Genomic DNA, 15237 nt, shown 5'->3' with positions numbered 1-15237 from the left:
TACATCCCCTTAGATTGCAAGTAGTTGCATTTGGGAATAGACAAAAAGTGAGCCGAGGAATAGAAATCGCTGTTTAGCCCCATCCACTGTGAAATGTCTTTTTCTCTCTCCCTGTTGGTCTAGTGGTTAGGAGTCGGTTTCATTTACCACTGCGGCCTTGTTTTTGATTCCCGCTCAGGAAGTGCTGGCTTTTGGGGAAACACTAGGCCAAGTCAAAAACTTGGCACAATTGCAGAAAAAGTTATACTCTTCTGAGTCAGCGACCTAAGGACTGTTGCAATCTCGAGAACTCTCTGCTGGTCTACCAACATTCGTATCAAAGGTCAACAAGTGAAGTTTTCTTCTCTCAGGGAAAGATATTTTTGTCAAGCACATGTCAAAGTGTACTGCTGTCAAAAAGTTGGCGTAAGCCACAAGAAAATGTACAATCCTTCGAGCCGGATTTGAACCAGCGACCTAAGGATTACAGCAATTTCACCTACAGTCTCCGCTCTACCAACTGAGCTATCTAAGGGTGAAAAATGTGGTCAAACGCCATAACCTAGATGGTCAGAGGTTCGGCAGAAGCATATGTTCCCTTTAAGAAATGATTCTGCTGAGTTTGGTGGTGTCTTGGAGCTGCTGAGGATTGCCCCCAGGTCTTTGTACGTTCAACTAATGCTCTATTCCTCTGAGCTACATCCCCTTAGATTGCAAGTAGTTGCATTTGGGAATAGACAAAAAGTGAGCTGAGGAATAAAATCGCTGTTTAGCACCCTCACTGCGAAATGTCTTTTTCTCTCTCCCTGTTGGTCTAGTGGTTAGGATTCGGTTCATTTACCACCGCGGCCTGGGTTTGATTCCCGCTCAGGGAATGGCTTACTTTTGGGGAAACACTAGGCATAAGTCAAAAACTTGGCACAATTGCAGAAAAAGTTATACTCTTCCGAGTCAGCGACCTAAGGACTGTTGCAATCTCGAGAACTCTCTGCTGCTCTACCAACATTCGTATCAAAGGTCAACAAGTGAAGATTTCTTCTCTCAGGGAAAGATATTTTTTGTCAAGCACATGTCAAAGTGCACTGCTATCAAAAAGTTGGCGTAAGCCACAAGAAATAGTACAATCCTTCGAGCCGGATTTGAACCAGCGACCTAAGGATTACAGCAATTTCACCTACAGTCCTCCGCTCTACCAACTGAGCTATCGAAGGGTAATAAATATGGTCAAACGCCATCACCTAGATGGTCAGAGGTTCGGCAGAAGCATATGTTCCCTTTAAGAAATGATTCTGCTGAGTTTGGTGGTGTCTTGGAGCTGCTGAGGATTGCCCCCAGGTCTTCGTACGTTCAACTAATGCTCTATTCCTCTGAGCTACATCCCCTTAGATTGCAAGTAGTTGCATTTGGGAATAGACAAAAGTGAGCCGAGGAATAAAATCGCTGTTTAGCCCCATCACTGTGAAATGTCTTTTTCTCTCTCCCTGTTGGTCTAGTGGTTAGGATTCGGTTCATTTACCACTGCGGCCTTGTTTTGATTCCCGCTCAGGGAAGTGCTTGCTTTTGGGGAAACACTAGGCATAAGTCAAAAACTTGGCACAATTGCAGAAAAAGTTATACTCTTCTGAGTCAGCGACCTAAGGACTGTTGCAATCTCGAGAACTCTCTGCTGGTCTACCAACATTCGTATCAAAGGTCAACAAGTGAAGTTTTCTTCTCTCAGGGAAAGATATTTTTTGTCAAGCACATGTCAAAGTGTACTGCTGTCAAAAAGTTGGCGTAAGCCACAAGAAAATGTACAATCCTTCGAGCCGGATTTGAACCAGCGACCTAAGGATTACAGCAATTTCACCTACAGTCTCCGCTCTACCAACTGAGCTATCTAAGGGTGAAAAATGTGGTCAAACGCCATAACCTAGATGGTCAGAGGTTCGGCAGAAGCATATGTTCCCTTTAAGAAATGATTCTGCTGAGTTTGGTGGTGTCTTGGAGCTGCTGAGGATTGCCCCCAGGTCTTTGTACGTTCAACTAATGCTCTATTCCTCTGAGCTACATCCCCTTAGATTGCAAGTAGTTGCATTTGGGAATAGACAAAAAGTGAGCTGAGGAATAAAATCGCTGTTTAGCACCCTCACTGCGAAATGTCTTTTTCTCTCTCCCTGTTGGTCTAGTGGTTAGGATTCGGTTCATTTACCACCGCGGCCTGGGTTTGATTCCCGCTCAGGGAATGGCTTACTTTTGGGGAAACACTAGGCATAAGTCAAAAACTTGGCACAATTGCAGAAAAAGTTATACTCTTCCGAGTCAGCGACCTAAGGACTGTTGCAATCTCGAGAACTCTCTGCTGCTCTACCAACATTCGTATCAAAGGTCAACAAGTGAAGATTTCTTCTCTCAGGGAAAGATATTTTTTGTCAAGCACAGGTCAAAGTGCACTGCTGTCAAAAAGTTGGCGTAAGCCACAAGAAAATGTACAATCCTTCGAGCCGGATTTGAACCTGCGACCTAAGGATTACAGCAATTTCACCTACAGTCCTCCGCTCTACCAACTGAGCTATCTAAGGGTGACAAATGTGGTCAAACGCCATAACCTAGATGGTCAGAGGTTCGGCAGAAGCATATGTTCCCTTTAAGAAATGATTCTGCTGAGTTTGGTGGTGTCTTGGAGCTGCTGAGGATTGCCCCCAGGTCTTTGTACGTTCAACTAATGCTCTATTCCTCTGAGCTACATCCCCTTAGATTGCAAGTAGTTGCATTTGGGAATAGACAAAAAGTGAGCCGAGGAATAAAATCGCTGTTTAGCCCCCTCACTTCGAAATGTCTTTTTCTCTCTCCCTGTTGGCCTAGTGGTTAGGATTCGGTTCATTTACCACCGCGGCCTGGGTTTGATTCCCGCTCAGGGAATGGCTTGCTTTTGGGGAATCACTAGGCATAAGTCAAAAACTTGGCACAATTGCAGAAAAAGTTATACTCTTCTGAGTCAGCGACCTAAGGACTGTTGCAATCTCGAGAACTCTCTGCTGCTCTACCAACATTCGTATCAAAGGTAAACAAGTGAAGTTTTCTTCTCTCAGGGAAAGATATTTTTTGTCAAGCACATGTCAAAGTGCACTGCTGTCAAAAAGTTGGCGTAAGCCACAAGAAAATGTAGAATCTTTCGAGCCGGATTTGAACCAGCGACCTAAGGATTACAGCAATTTCACCTACAGTCCTCCGCTCTACCAACTGAGCTATCGAATGGTGACAAATGTGGTTAAATGCCATCACCTAGATAGTCAGAGGTTCGGCAGAAGCATATGTTCCCTTTAAGAAATGATTCTGCTGAGTTTGGTGGTGTCTTGGAGCTGCTGAGGATTGCCCCCAGGTCTTCGTACGTTCAACTAAGGCTCTATTCCTCTGAGCTACATCCCCTTAGATTGCAAGTAGTTGCATTTGGGAATAGACAAAAAGTGAGCCGAGGAATAAAATCGCTGTTTAGCCCCCTCACTGCGAAATGTCTTTTTCTCTCTCCCTGTTGGTCTAGTGGTTAGGATTCGGTTCATTTACCACTGCGGCCTTGTTTTGATTCCCGCTCAGGGAAGGGCTTGCTTTTGTGGAAACACTAGGCATAAGTCAAAAACTTGGCACAATTGCAGAAAAGGTTATACTCTTCTGAGTCAGCGACCTAAGGACTGTTGCAGTCTCGAGAACTCTCTGCTGCTCTACCAACATTCGTATCAAAGGTCAACAAGTGAAGATTTCTTCTCTCAGGGAAAGATATTTTTTGTCAAGCACAGGTCAAAGTGCACTGCTGTCAAAAAGTTGGCGTAAGCCACAAGAAAATGTAGAATCCTTCGAGCCGGATTTAAACCAGCGACCTAAGGATTACAGCAATTTCACCTACAGTCCTCCGCTCTACCAACTGAGCTATCTAAGGGTGACAAATGTGGTCAAACGCCATAACCTAGATGGTCAGAGGTTCGGCAGAAGCATATGTTCCCTTTAAGAAATGATTCTGCTGAGTTTGGTGGTGTCTTGGAGCTGCTGAGGATTGCCCCCAGGTCTTTGTACGTTCAACTAATGCTCTATTCCTCTGAGCTACATCCCCTTAGATTGCAAGTAGTTGCATTTGGGAATAGACAAAAAGTGAGCCGAGGAATAAAATCGCTGTTTAGCCCCCTCACTTCGAAATGTCTTTTTCTCTCTCCCTGTTGGCCTAGTGGTTAGGATTCGGTTCATTTACCACCGCGGCCTGGGTTTGATTCCCGCTCAGGGAATGGCTTGCTTTTGGGGAATCACTAGGCATAAGTCAAAAACTTGGCACAATTGCAGAAAAAGTTATACTCTTCTGAGTCAGCGACCTAAGGACTGTTGCAATCTCGAGAACTCTCTGCTGCTCTACCAACATTCGTATCAAAGGTAAACAAGTGAAGTTTTCTTCTCTCAGGGAAAGATATTTTTTGTCAAGCACATGTCAAAGTGCACTGCTGTCAAAAAGTTGGCGTAAGCCACAAGAAAATGTAGAATCCTTCGAGCCGGATTTGAACCAGCGACCTAAGGATTACAGCAATTTCACCTACAGTCCTCCGCTCTACCAACTGAGCTATCGAAGGGTGACAAATGTGGTTAAATGCCATCACCTAGATAGTCAGAGGTTCGGCAGAAGCATATGTTCCCTTTAAGAAATGATTCTGCTGAGTTTGGTGGTGTCTTGGAGCTGCTGAGGATTGCCCCCAGGTCTTCGTACGTTCAACTAATGCTCTATTCCTCTGAACTACATCCCCTTAGATTGCAAGTAGTTGCATTTGGGAATAGACAAAAAGTGAGCCGAGGAATAAAATCGCTGTTTAGCCCCCTCACCGCGAAATGCCTTTTTCTCTCTCCCTGTTGGTCTAGTGGTTAGGATTCGGTTCATTTACCTGAGTTTGATTCCCGCTCAGGGAATGGCTTGCTTTTGGGGAAACACTAGGCATAAGTCAAAAACTTGGCACAATTGCAGAAAAAGTTATACTCTTCTGAGTCAGCGACCTAAGGACTGTTGCAATGTCGAGAACTCTCTGCTGCTCTACCAACATTCGTATCAAAGGTCAACAAGTGAAGATTTCTTCTCTCAGGGAAATATATTTTTTGTCAAGCACATGTCAAAGTGCACTGCTGTCAAAAAGTTGGCGTAAGCCACAAGAAAATGTACAATCCCTCAAGCCGTATTTGAACCAGCGACCTAAGGATTACAGCAATTTCACCTACAGTCCTCCGCTCTACCAACTGAGCTATCGAAGGGTGACAAATGTGGTCAAACGACATCACCTAGATGGTCAGAGGTTCGGCAGAAGCATATGTTCCCTTTAAGAAATGATTCTGCTGAGTTTGGTGGTGTCTTGGAGCTGCTGAGGATTGCCCCCAGGTCTTCGTACGTTCAACTAATGCTTTATTCCTCTGAGCTACATCCCCTTAGATTGCAAGTAGTTGCATTTGGGAATAGACAAAAAGTGAGCCGAGGAATAAAATCGCTGTTTAGCCCCCTCACTGCGAAATGTCTTCTTCTCTGTCCCTGTTGGTCTAGTGGTTAAGATTTGGTTCATTTACCACAGCGGCCTGGGTTTGATTCCCGCTCAGGGAATGGCTTGCTTTTGGGGAAACACTAGGCATAAGTCAAAAACTTGGCACAATTGCAGAAAAAGTTATACTCTTCTGAGTCAGCGACCTAAGGACTGTTGCAATCTCGAGAACTCTCTGCTGCTCGACCAACATTTGTATCAAAGGTCAACAAGTGAAGATTTCTTCTCTCAGGGAAAGATATTTTTTGTCAAGCACATGTCAAAGTGCACTGCTGTCAAAAAGTTGGCGTAAGCCACAAGAAAATGTACAATCCTTCAAGCCGGATTTGAACCAGCCACCTAAGGATTACAGCAATTACACCTACAGTCCTCCGCTCTACCAACTGAGCTATCGAAGGATGACAAATGTGGTCAAACGACATCACCTAGATGGTCAGAGGTTCGGCAGAAGCATATGTTCCCTTTAAGAAATGATTCTGCTGAGTTTGGTGGTGTCTTGGAGCTGCTGAGGATTGTAACCAGGTCTTCGTACGTTCAACTAATGCTCTATTCCTCTGAGCTACATCCCCTTAGATTGCAAGTAGTTGCATTTGGGAATAGACAAAAAGTGAGCCGAGGAATAAAATCGCTGTTTAGCCCCCTCACTGCGAAATGTATTTTTCTCTGTCCCTGTTGGTCTAGTGGTTAGGATTCGGTTCATTTACCACCACGGCCTGGGTTTGATTCCCGCTCAGGGAAGGGCTTGCTTTTGGGGAAACACTAGGCATAAGTCAAAAACTTGGCACAATTGCAGAAAAAGTTATACTCTTCTGAGTCAGCGACCTAAGGAGTGTTGCAATCTCGAGAACTCTCTGCTGCTCGACCAACATTCGTATCAAAGGTCAACAAGTGAAGTTTTCTTCTCTCAGGTAAAGATAATTTTTGTCAAGTACATGTCAAAGTGCACTGCTGTCAAAAAGTTGGCGTAAGCCACAAGAAAATGTAGAATCCTTCGAGCCGGATTTGAACCAGCGACCTAAGGATTACAGCAATTGCACCTACAGTCCTCCGCTCTACCAACTGAGCTATGGAAGGGTGACAAATGTGGTTAAATGCCATCACCTAGATGGTCAGAGGATCGGCAGAAGCATATGTTCCCTTTAAGAAATGATTCTGCTGAGTTTGGTGGTGTCTTGGAGCTGCTGAGGATTGCCCCCAGGTCTTCGTACGTTCAACTAATGCTCTATTCCTCTGAGCTACATCCCCTTAGATTGCAAGTAGTTGCATTTGGGAATAGACAAAAAGTGAGCCGAGGAATAAAATCGCTGTTTAGCCCCCTCACTGCGAAATGTCATTTTCTCTGTCCCTGTTGGTCTAGTGGTTAAGATTTGGTTCATTTACCACCGCGGCCTGGGTTTGATTCCCGCTCAGGGAAAGGCTTGCTTTTGGGGAAACACTAGGCATAAGTCAAAAACTTGGCACAATTGCAGAAAAAGTTATACTCTTCTGAGTCAGCGACCTAAGGAGTGTTGCAATCTCGAGAACTCTCTGCTGCTCGACCAACATTCGTATCAAAGGTCAACAAGTGAAGTTTTCTTCTCTCAGGTAAAGATAATTTTTGTCAAGCACATGTCAAAGTGCACTGCTGTCAAAAAGATGGCGTAAGCCACAAGAAAATGTACAATCCTTCAAGCCTGATTTGAACCAGAGACCTAAGGATTACAGCAATTACACCTACAGTCCTCCGCTCTACCAACTGAGCTATCGAAGGGTGACAAATGTGGTCAAACGACATCACCTAGATGGTCAGAGGTTCGGCAGAAGCATATGTTCCCTTTAAGAAATGATTCTGCTGAGTTTGGTGGTGTCTTGGAGCTGCTGAGGATTGCCACCAGGTCTTCGTACGTTCAACTAATGCTCTATTCCTCTGAGCTACATCCCCTTAGATTGCAAGTAGTTGCATTTGGGAATAGACAAAAAGTGAGCCGAGTAATAAAATCGCTGTTTAGCCCCCTCACTGCGAAATGTCTTTTTCTCTGTCCCTGTTGGTCTAGTGGTTAGGATTTGGTTCATTTACCACCGCGGCCTGGGTTTGATTCCCGCTCAGGGAAAGGCTTGCTTTTGGGGAAACACTAGGCATAAGTCAAAAACTTGGCACAATTGCAGAAAAAGTTATACTCTTCTGAGTCAGCGACCTAAGGAGTGTTGCAATCTCGAGAACTCTCTGCTGCTCGACCAACATTCGTATCAAAGGTCAACAAGTGAAGTTTTCTTCTCTCAGGTAAAGATAATTTTTGTCAAGCACATGTCAAAGTGCACTGCTGTCAAAAAGTTGGCGTAAGCCACAAGAAAATGTACAATCCTTCAAACCAGATTTGAACCAGGGACCTAAGGATTACAGCAATTTCACCTACAGTCCTCCGCTCTACCAACTGAGCTATCGAAGGGTGACAAATGTGGTTAAATGCCATCACCTAGATAGTCAGAGGTTCGGCAGAAGCATATGTTCCCTTTAAGAAATTATTCTGCTGAGTTTGGTGGTGTCTTGGAGCTGCTGAGGATTGCCCCCAGGTCTTCGTACGTTCAACTAATGCTCTATTCCTCTGAGCTACATCCCCTTAGATTGCAAGTAGTTGCATTTCGGAATAGACAAAAAGTGAGCTGAGGAATAAAATCGCTGTTTAGCCCCCTCACTGCGAAATGTCTTTTTCTCTGTCCCTGTTGGTCTAGTGGTTAAGATTTGGTTCATTTACCACCGCGGCCTGGGTTTGATTCCCGCTCAGGGAATGGCTTGCTTTTGGGGAAACACTAGGCATAAGTCAAAAACTTGGCACAATTGCAGAAAAAGTTATACTCTTCTGAGTCAGCGACCTAAGGACTGTTGCAATCTCGAGAACTCTCTGCTGCTCGACCAACATTCGTATCAAAGGTCAACAAGTGAAGTTTTCTTCTCTCAGGTAAAGATAATTTTTGTCAAGCACATGTCAAAGTGCACTGCTGTCAAAAAGTTGGCGTAAGCCACAAGAAAATGTACAATCCTTCAAACCGGATTTGAACCAGGGACCTAAGGATTACAGCAATTTCAACTACAGTCCTCCGCTCTACCAACTGAGCTATCGAAGGGTGACAAATGTGCTTAAATGCCATCACCTAGATAGTCAGAGGTTCGGCAGAAGCATATGTTCCCTTTAAGAAATGATTCTGCTGAGTTTGGTGGTGTCTTGGAGCTGCTGAGGATTGCCCCCAGGTCTTCGTACGTTCAACTAATGCTCTATTCCTCTGAACTACATCCCCTTAGATTGCAAGTAGTTGCATTTGGGAATAGACAAAAAGTGAGCCGAGGAATAAAATCGCTGTTTAGCCCCCTCACCGCGAAAAGCCTTTTTCTCTCTCCCTGTTGGTCTAGTGGTTAGGATTCGGTTCATTTACCTGAGTTTGATTCCCGCTCAGGGAATGGCTTGCTTTTGGGGAAACACTAGGCATAAGTCAAAAACTTGGCACAATTGCAGAAAAAGTTATACTCTTCTGAGTCAGCGACCTAAGGACTGTTGCAATGTCGAGAACTCTCTGCTGCTCTACCAACATTCGTATCAAAGGTCAACAAGTGAAGATTTCTTCTCTCAGGGAAATATATTTTTTGTCAAGCACATGTCAAAGTGCACTGCTGTCAAAAAGTTGGCGTAAGCCACAAGAAAATGTACAATCCCTCAAGCCGTATTTGAACCAGCGACCTAAGGATTACAGCAATTTCACCTACAGTCCTCCGCTCTACCAACTGAGCTATCGAAGGGTGACAAATGTGGTCAAACGACATCACCTAGATGGTCAGAGGTTCGGCAGAAGCATATGTTCCCTTTAAGAAATGATTCTGCTGAGTTTGGTGGTGTCTTGGAGCTGCTGAGTATTGCCCCCAGGTCTTCGTACGTTCAACTAATGCTCTATTCCTCTGAGCTACATCCCCTTAGATTGCAAGTAGTTGCATTTGGGAATAGACAAAAAGTGAGCCGAGGAATAAAATCGCTGTTTAGCCCCCTCACTGCGAAATGTCTTTTTCTCTGTCCCTGTTGGTCTAGTGGTTAAGATTTGGTTCATTTACCACCGCGGCCTGGGTTTGATTCCCGCTCAGGGAATGGCTTGCTTTTGGGGAAACACTAGGCATAAGTCAAAAACTTGGCACAATTGCAGAAAAAGTTATACTCTTCTGAGTCAGCGACCTAAGGACTGTTGCAATCTCGAGAATTCTCTGCTGCTCGACCAACATTTGTATCAAAGGTCAACAAGTGAAGATTTCTTCTCTCAGGGAAAGATATTTTTTGTCAAGCACATGTCAAAGTGCACTGCTGTCAAAAAGTTGGCGTAAGCCACAAGAAAATGTACAATCCTTCAAGCCGGATTTGAACCAGCGACCTAAGGATTACAGCAATTACACCTACAGTCCTCCGCTCTACCAACTGAGCTATCGAAGGATGACAAATGTGGTCAAACGACATCACCTAGATGGTCAGAGGTTCGGCAGAAGCATATGTTCCCTTTAAGAAATGATTCTGCTGAGTTTGGTGGTGTCTTGGAGCTGCTGAGGATTGTAACCAGGTCTTCGTACGTTCAACTAATGCTCTATTCCTCTGAGCTACATCCCCTTAGATTGCAAGTAGTTGCATTTGGGAATAGACAAAAAGTGAGCCGAGGAATAAAATCGCTGTTTAGCCCCCTCACTGCGAAATGTCTTTTTCTCTCTCCCTGTTGGTCTAGTGGTTAGGATTCGGTTCATTTACCACCACGGCCTGGGTTTGATTCCCGCTCAGGGAAGGGCTTGCTTTTGGGGAAACACTAGGCATAAGTCAAAAACTTGGCACAATTGCAGAAAAAGTTATACTCTTCTGAGTCAGCGACCTAAGGAGTGTTGCAATCTCGAGAACTCTCTGCTGCTCGACCAACATTCGTATCAAAGGTCAACAAGTGAAGTTTTCTTCTCTCAGGTAAATATATTTTTGTCAAGTACATGTCAAAGTGCACTGCTGTCAAAAAGTTGGCGTAAGCCACAAGAAAATGTAGAATCCTTCGAGCCGGATTTGAACCAGCGACCTAAGGATTACAGCAATTGCACCTACAGTCCTCCGCTCTACCAACTGAGCTATGGAAGGGTGACAAATGTGGTTAAATGCCATCACCTAGATGGTCAGTGGATCGGCAGAAGCATATGTTCCCTTTAAGAAATGATTCTGCTGAGTTTGGTGGTGTCTTGGAGCTGCTGAGGATTGCCCCCAGGTCTTCGTACGTTCAACTAATGCTCTATTCCTCTGAGCTACATCCCCTTAGATTGCAAGTAGTTGCATTTGGGAATAGACAAAAAGTGAGCCGAGGAATAAAATCGCTGTTTAGCCCCCTCACTGCGAAATGTCATTTTCTCTGTCCCTGTTGGTCTAGTGGTTAAGATTTGGTTCATTTACCACCGCGGCCTGGGTTTGATTCCCGCTCAGGGAAAGGCTTGCTTTTGGGGAAACACTAGGCATAAGTCAAAAACTTGGCACAATTGCAGAAAAAGTTATACTCTTCTGAGTCAGCGACCTAAGGAGTGTTGCAATCTCGAGAACTCTCTGCTGCTCGACCAACATTCGTATCAAAGGTCAACAAGTGAAGTTTTCTTCTCTCAGGTAAAGATAATTTTTGTCAAGCACATGTCAAAGTGCACTGCTGTCAAAAAGTTGGCGTAAGCCACAAGAAAATGTACAATCCTTCAAGCCTGATTTGAACCAGAGACCTAAGGATTACAGCAATTACACCTACAGTCCTCCGCTCTACCAACTGAGCTATCGAAGGGTGACAAATGTGGTCAAACGACATCACCTAGATGGTCAGAGGTTCGGCAGAAGCATATGTTCCCTTTAAGAAATGATTCTGCTGAGTTTGGTGGTGTCTTGGAGCTGCTGAGGATTGCCACCAGGTCTTCGTACGTTCAACTAATGCTCTATTCCTCTGAGCTACATCCCCTTAGATTGCAAGTAGTTGCATTTGGGAATAGACAAAAAGTGAGCCGAGGAATAAAATCGCTGTTTAGCCCCCTCACTGCGAAATGTCTTTTTCTCTGTCCCTGTTGGTCTAGTGGTTAGGATTTGGTTCATTTACCAACGCGGCCTGGGTTTGATTCCCGCTCAGGGAAAGGCTTGCTTTTGGGGAAACACTAGGCATAAGTCAAAAACTTGGCACAATTGCAGAAAAAGTTATACTCTTCTGAGTCAGCGACCTAAGGAGTGTTGCAATCTCGAGAACTCTCTGCTGCTCGACCAACATTCGTATCAAAGGTCAACAAGTGAAGTTTTCTTCTCTCAGGTAAAGATAATTTTTGTCAAGCACATGTCAAAGTGCACTGCTGTCAAAAAGTTGGCGTAAGCCACAAGAAAACGTACAATCCTTCAAACCAGATTTGAACCAGGGACCTAAGGATTACAGCAATTGCACCTACAGTCCTCCGCTCTACCAACTGAGCTATCGAAGGGTGACAAATGTGGTTAAATGCCATCACCTAGATAGTCAGAGGTTCGGCAGAAGCATATGTTCCCTTTAAGAAATTATTCTGCTGAGTTTGGTGGTGTCTTGGAGCTGCTGAGGATTGCCCCCAGGTCTTTGTACGTTCAACTAATGCTCTATTCCTCTGAGCTACATCCCCTTAGATTGCAAGTAGTTGCATTTCGGAATAGACAAAAAGTGAGCTGAGGAATAAAATCGCTGTTTAGCCCCCTCACTGCGAAATGTCTTTTTCTCTGTCCCTGTTGGTCTAGTGGTTAAGATTTGGTTCATTTACCACCGCGGCCTGGGTTTGATTCCCGCTCAGGGAATGGCTTGCTTTTGGGGAAACACTAGGCATAAGTCAAAAACTTGGCACAATTGCAGAAAAAGTTATACTCTTCTGAGTCAGCGACCTAAGGACTGTTGCAATCTCGAGAACTCTCTGCTGCTCGACCAACATTCGTATCAAAGGTCAACAAGTGAAGTTTTCTTCTCTCAGGTAAAGATAATTTTTGTCAAGCACATGTCAAAGTGCACTGCTGTCAAAAAGTTGGCGTAAGCCACAAGAAAATGTACAATCCTTCAAACCGGATTTGAACCAGGGACCTAAGGATTACAGCAATTTCACCTACAGTCCTCCGCTCTACCAACTGAGCTATCGAAGGGTGACAAATGTGGTCAAACGACATCACCTAGATGGTCAGAGGTTCGGCAGAAGCATATGTTCCCTTTAAGAAATGATTCTGCTGAGTTTGGTGGTGTCTTGGAGCTGCTGAGGATTGCCCTCAGGTCTTCGTACGTTCAGCTAATGCTCTATTCCTCTGAGCTACATCCCCTTAGATTGCAAGTAGTTGGATTTGGGAATAGACAAAAAGTGAGCCGAGGAATAAAATCGCTGTTTAGCCCCCTCACTGCGAAATGTCTTTTTCTCTGTCCCTGTTGGTCTAGTGGTTAGGATTCGGTTCATTTACCACCGCGGCCTGGGTTTGATTCCCGCTCAGGGAATGGCTTGCTTTTGGGGAAACACTAGGCATAAGTCAAAAACTTGGCAGAATTGCAGAAAAAGTTATACTCTTCTGAGTCAGCGACCTAAGGACTGTTGCAATCTCGAGAACTCTCTGCTGCTCTACCAACATTCGTATCAAAGGTCAACAAGTGAAGATTTCTTCTCTCAGGGAAAGATATTTTTTGTCAAGCACATGTCAAAGTGCACTGCTGTCAAAAAGTTGGCGTAAGCCACAAGAAAATGTACAATCCTTCGAGCCGGATTTGAACCAGCGACCTAAGGATTACATACAGCAATTTCACCTACAGTCCTCCACTCTACCAACTGAGCTATCGAAGGGTGACAAACGTGGTCAAACGCCATCACCTAGATGGTCAGAGGTTCGGCAGAAGCATAAGTTGCCTTTAAGAAATTATTCTGCTGAGTTTGGTGGTGTCTTGGAGCTGCTGAGGATTGCCCCCAGGTCTTCGTACGTTCAACTAATGCTCTATTCCTCTGAGCTACATCCCCTTAGATGGCAAGTAGTTGCATTTGGGAATAGACAAAAAGTGAGCCGAGGAATAAAATCGCTGTTTAGCCCCCTCACTGCGAAATGTCTTTTTCTCTCTCCCTGTTGGTCTAGTGGTTAGGATTCGGTTCATTTACCACCGCGGCCTGGGTTTGATTCCCGCTCAGGGAATGGCTTGCTTTTGGGGAAACACTAGGTATAAGTCAAAAACTTGGCACAATAGCAGAAAAAGTTATACTCTTCTGAGTCAGCGACCTAAGGACTGTTGCAACCTCGAGAACTCTCTGCTGCTCTACCAACATTCCAATCAAAGGTCAACAAGTGAAGATTTCTTCTCTCATTGAAAGATATTTTTTGTCAAGCACATGTCAAGGTGCACTGCTGTCAAAAAGTTGGCGTAAGCCACAAGAAAATGTACAATCCTTCGAGACAGATTTGAACCAGTGACCTAAGGATTGCATGGTGGGTAGTATATGGGGCTTTGGTGACAAAACGGATTGCACTGTGATAGACTGCATCCAATTTGTTGAGTAGGGTATTGGAGGCTATTTTGTAAATGACATCGCCAAAGTCGAGGATTGGTAGGATGGTCAGTTTTACAAGGGTATGTTTGGCAGCATGAGTGAAGGATGCTTTGTTGCGAAATAGGAAGCCAATTCTAGATTTAACTTTGGATTGGAGATGTTTGATATGGGTCTGGAAGGAGAGTTTACAGTCTAACCAGACACCTAAGTATTTGTAGTTGTCCACGTATTCTAAGTCAGAGCCGTCCAGAGTAGTGATGTTGGACAGGCGGGTAGGTGCAGGTAGCGATCGGTTGAAGAGCATGCATTTAGTTTTACTTGTATTTAAGAGCAATTGGAGGCCACGGAAGGAGAGTTGTATGGCATTGAAGCTTGCCTGGAGGGTTGTTAACACAGTGTCCAAAGAAGGGCCGGAAGTATACAGAATGGTGTCGGCTGCGTAGAGGTGGATCAGAGACTCACCAGCAGCAAGAGCGACCTCATTGATGTATACAGAGAAGAGAGTCGGTCCAAGAATTGAACCCTGTGGCACCCCCATAGAGACTGCCAGAGGTCCGGACAGCAGACCCTCCGATTTGACACACTGAACTCTATCAGAGAAGTAGTTGGTGAACCAGGCGAGGCAATCATTTGAGAAACCAAGGCTGTCGAGTCTGCCGATGAGGATGTGGTGATTGACAGAGTCGAAAGCCTTGGCCAGATCAATGAATACGGCTGCACAGTAATGTTTCTTATCGATGGCGGTTAAGATATCGTTTAGGACCTTGAGCGTGGCTGAGGTGCACCCATGACCAGCTCTGAAACCAGATTGCATAGCAGAGAAGGTATGGTGAGATTCGAAATGGTCGGTAATCTGTTTGTTGACTTGGCTTTCGAAGACCTTAGAAAGGCACGGTAGGATAGATATAAGTCTGTAGCAGTTTGGGTCAAGAGTATCCCCCCCTTTGAAGAGGGGGATGACCGCAGCTTCAAAAGCAGCACTAAGGTCTAGGAGCATGAGGACAGCTGCAGAGCCTTGGTCTGATGCCATTAAAATGTAATTTACCACCTTCACGAGTGCAGTCTCAGTGCTAGAGGATTGGGAGATTCGATATAGGCCGATAGTTTTTTTATATTTTCTGGGTCAAGGTTTGGCTTTTTCAAGAGAGGCTTTTATTACTGCCACTTTTAGTGAGTCTGGTACACATCTGGTGGATAGGGAGA

General features: G+C 44.8%; 20 non-coding genes across 20 annotated transcripts; all 20 read right to left on the bottom strand.

Annotated features, from left to right (window-relative positions):
• Nucleotides 1-428: 428 nt before the first annotated feature.
• Nucleotides 429-514, bottom strand: trnay-gua (transfer RNA tyrosine (anticodon GUA)). The gene is given in 2 exon segments: nt 429-464; nt 479-514. It is a non-coding gene; the product is annotated as a tRNA-Tyr (tRNA).
• A 589-nt stretch (nt 515-1103) lies between these two features.
• Nucleotides 1104-1190, bottom strand: trnay-gua (transfer RNA tyrosine (anticodon GUA)). Its single transcript is given in 2 exon segments — nt 1104-1139; nt 1154-1190. It is a non-coding gene; the product is annotated as a tRNA-Tyr (tRNA).
• Nucleotides 1191-1778: 588 nt separating this feature from the next.
• Nucleotides 1779-1864, bottom strand: trnay-gua (transfer RNA tyrosine (anticodon GUA)). Its single transcript is given in 2 exon segments — nt 1779-1814; nt 1829-1864. It is a non-coding gene; the product is annotated as a tRNA-Tyr (tRNA).
• A 589-nt stretch (nt 1865-2453) lies between these two features.
• Nucleotides 2454-2540, bottom strand: trnay-gua (transfer RNA tyrosine (anticodon GUA)). Its single transcript is given in 2 exon segments — nt 2454-2489; nt 2504-2540. It is a non-coding gene; the product is annotated as a tRNA-Tyr (tRNA).
• A 589-nt stretch (nt 2541-3129) lies between these two features.
• trnay-gua (transfer RNA tyrosine (anticodon GUA)) lies at nt 3130-3216 on the bottom strand. Its single transcript is given in 2 exon segments — nt 3130-3165; nt 3180-3216. It is a non-coding gene; the product is annotated as a tRNA-Tyr (tRNA).
• A 589-nt stretch (nt 3217-3805) lies between these two features.
• On the bottom strand, nt 3806-3892 carry trnay-gua (transfer RNA tyrosine (anticodon GUA)). The gene is given in 2 exon segments: nt 3806-3841; nt 3856-3892. It is a non-coding gene; the product is annotated as a tRNA-Tyr (tRNA).
• Nucleotides 3893-4481: 589 nt separating this feature from the next.
• On the bottom strand, nt 4482-4568 carry trnay-gua (transfer RNA tyrosine (anticodon GUA)). Its single transcript is given in 2 exon segments — nt 4482-4517; nt 4532-4568. It is a non-coding gene; the product is annotated as a tRNA-Tyr (tRNA).
• Nucleotides 4569-5148: 580 nt separating this feature from the next.
• trnay-gua (transfer RNA tyrosine (anticodon GUA)) lies at nt 5149-5235 on the bottom strand. Its single transcript is given in 2 exon segments — nt 5149-5184; nt 5199-5235. It is a non-coding gene; the product is annotated as a tRNA-Tyr (tRNA).
• Nucleotides 5236-5824: 589 nt separating this feature from the next.
• Nucleotides 5825-5911, bottom strand: trnay-gua (transfer RNA tyrosine (anticodon GUA)). The gene is given in 2 exon segments: nt 5825-5860; nt 5875-5911. It is a non-coding gene; the product is annotated as a tRNA-Tyr (tRNA).
• A 589-nt stretch (nt 5912-6500) lies between these two features.
• Nucleotides 6501-6587, bottom strand: trnay-gua (transfer RNA tyrosine (anticodon GUA)). Its single transcript is given in 2 exon segments — nt 6501-6536; nt 6551-6587. It is a non-coding gene; the product is annotated as a tRNA-Tyr (tRNA).
• A 589-nt stretch (nt 6588-7176) lies between these two features.
• trnay-gua (transfer RNA tyrosine (anticodon GUA)) lies at nt 7177-7263 on the bottom strand. The gene is given in 2 exon segments: nt 7177-7212; nt 7227-7263. It is a non-coding gene; the product is annotated as a tRNA-Tyr (tRNA).
• Nucleotides 7264-7852: 589 nt separating this feature from the next.
• On the bottom strand, nt 7853-7939 carry trnay-gua (transfer RNA tyrosine (anticodon GUA)). The gene is given in 2 exon segments: nt 7853-7888; nt 7903-7939. It is a non-coding gene; the product is annotated as a tRNA-Tyr (tRNA).
• A 589-nt stretch (nt 7940-8528) lies between these two features.
• On the bottom strand, nt 8529-8615 carry trnay-gua (transfer RNA tyrosine (anticodon GUA)). The gene is given in 2 exon segments: nt 8529-8564; nt 8579-8615. It is a non-coding gene; the product is annotated as a tRNA-Tyr (tRNA).
• A 580-nt stretch (nt 8616-9195) lies between these two features.
• On the bottom strand, nt 9196-9282 carry trnay-gua (transfer RNA tyrosine (anticodon GUA)). Its single transcript is given in 2 exon segments — nt 9196-9231; nt 9246-9282. It is a non-coding gene; the product is annotated as a tRNA-Tyr (tRNA).
• A 589-nt stretch (nt 9283-9871) lies between these two features.
• trnay-gua (transfer RNA tyrosine (anticodon GUA)) lies at nt 9872-9958 on the bottom strand. Its single transcript is given in 2 exon segments — nt 9872-9907; nt 9922-9958. It is a non-coding gene; the product is annotated as a tRNA-Tyr (tRNA).
• A 588-nt stretch (nt 9959-10546) lies between these two features.
• On the bottom strand, nt 10547-10633 carry trnay-gua (transfer RNA tyrosine (anticodon GUA)). Its single transcript is given in 2 exon segments — nt 10547-10582; nt 10597-10633. It is a non-coding gene; the product is annotated as a tRNA-Tyr (tRNA).
• Nucleotides 10634-11222: 589 nt separating this feature from the next.
• On the bottom strand, nt 11223-11309 carry trnay-gua (transfer RNA tyrosine (anticodon GUA)). The gene is given in 2 exon segments: nt 11223-11258; nt 11273-11309. It is a non-coding gene; the product is annotated as a tRNA-Tyr (tRNA).
• Nucleotides 11310-11898: 589 nt separating this feature from the next.
• trnay-gua (transfer RNA tyrosine (anticodon GUA)) lies at nt 11899-11985 on the bottom strand. Its single transcript is given in 2 exon segments — nt 11899-11934; nt 11949-11985. It is a non-coding gene; the product is annotated as a tRNA-Tyr (tRNA).
• Nucleotides 11986-12574: 589 nt separating this feature from the next.
• On the bottom strand, nt 12575-12661 carry trnay-gua (transfer RNA tyrosine (anticodon GUA)). The gene is given in 2 exon segments: nt 12575-12610; nt 12625-12661. It is a non-coding gene; the product is annotated as a tRNA-Tyr (tRNA).
• A 589-nt stretch (nt 12662-13250) lies between these two features.
• On the bottom strand, nt 13251-13341 carry trnay-gua (transfer RNA tyrosine (anticodon GUA)). The gene is given in 2 exon segments: nt 13251-13286; nt 13305-13341. It is a non-coding gene; the product is annotated as a tRNA-Tyr (tRNA).
• Nucleotides 13342-15237: the final 1896 nt, after the last annotated feature.

The sequence above is a fragment of the Oncorhynchus kisutch genome, linkage group LG9 (genome assembly GCF_002021735.2).
Source record: "Oncorhynchus kisutch isolate 150728-3 linkage group LG9, Okis_V2, whole genome shotgun sequence".
Taxonomy (NCBI): Eukaryota; Metazoa; Chordata; class Actinopteri; order Salmoniformes; family Salmonidae; genus Oncorhynchus; species Oncorhynchus kisutch.
This window is presented reverse-complemented; position numbering and strand designations above follow the sequence as displayed.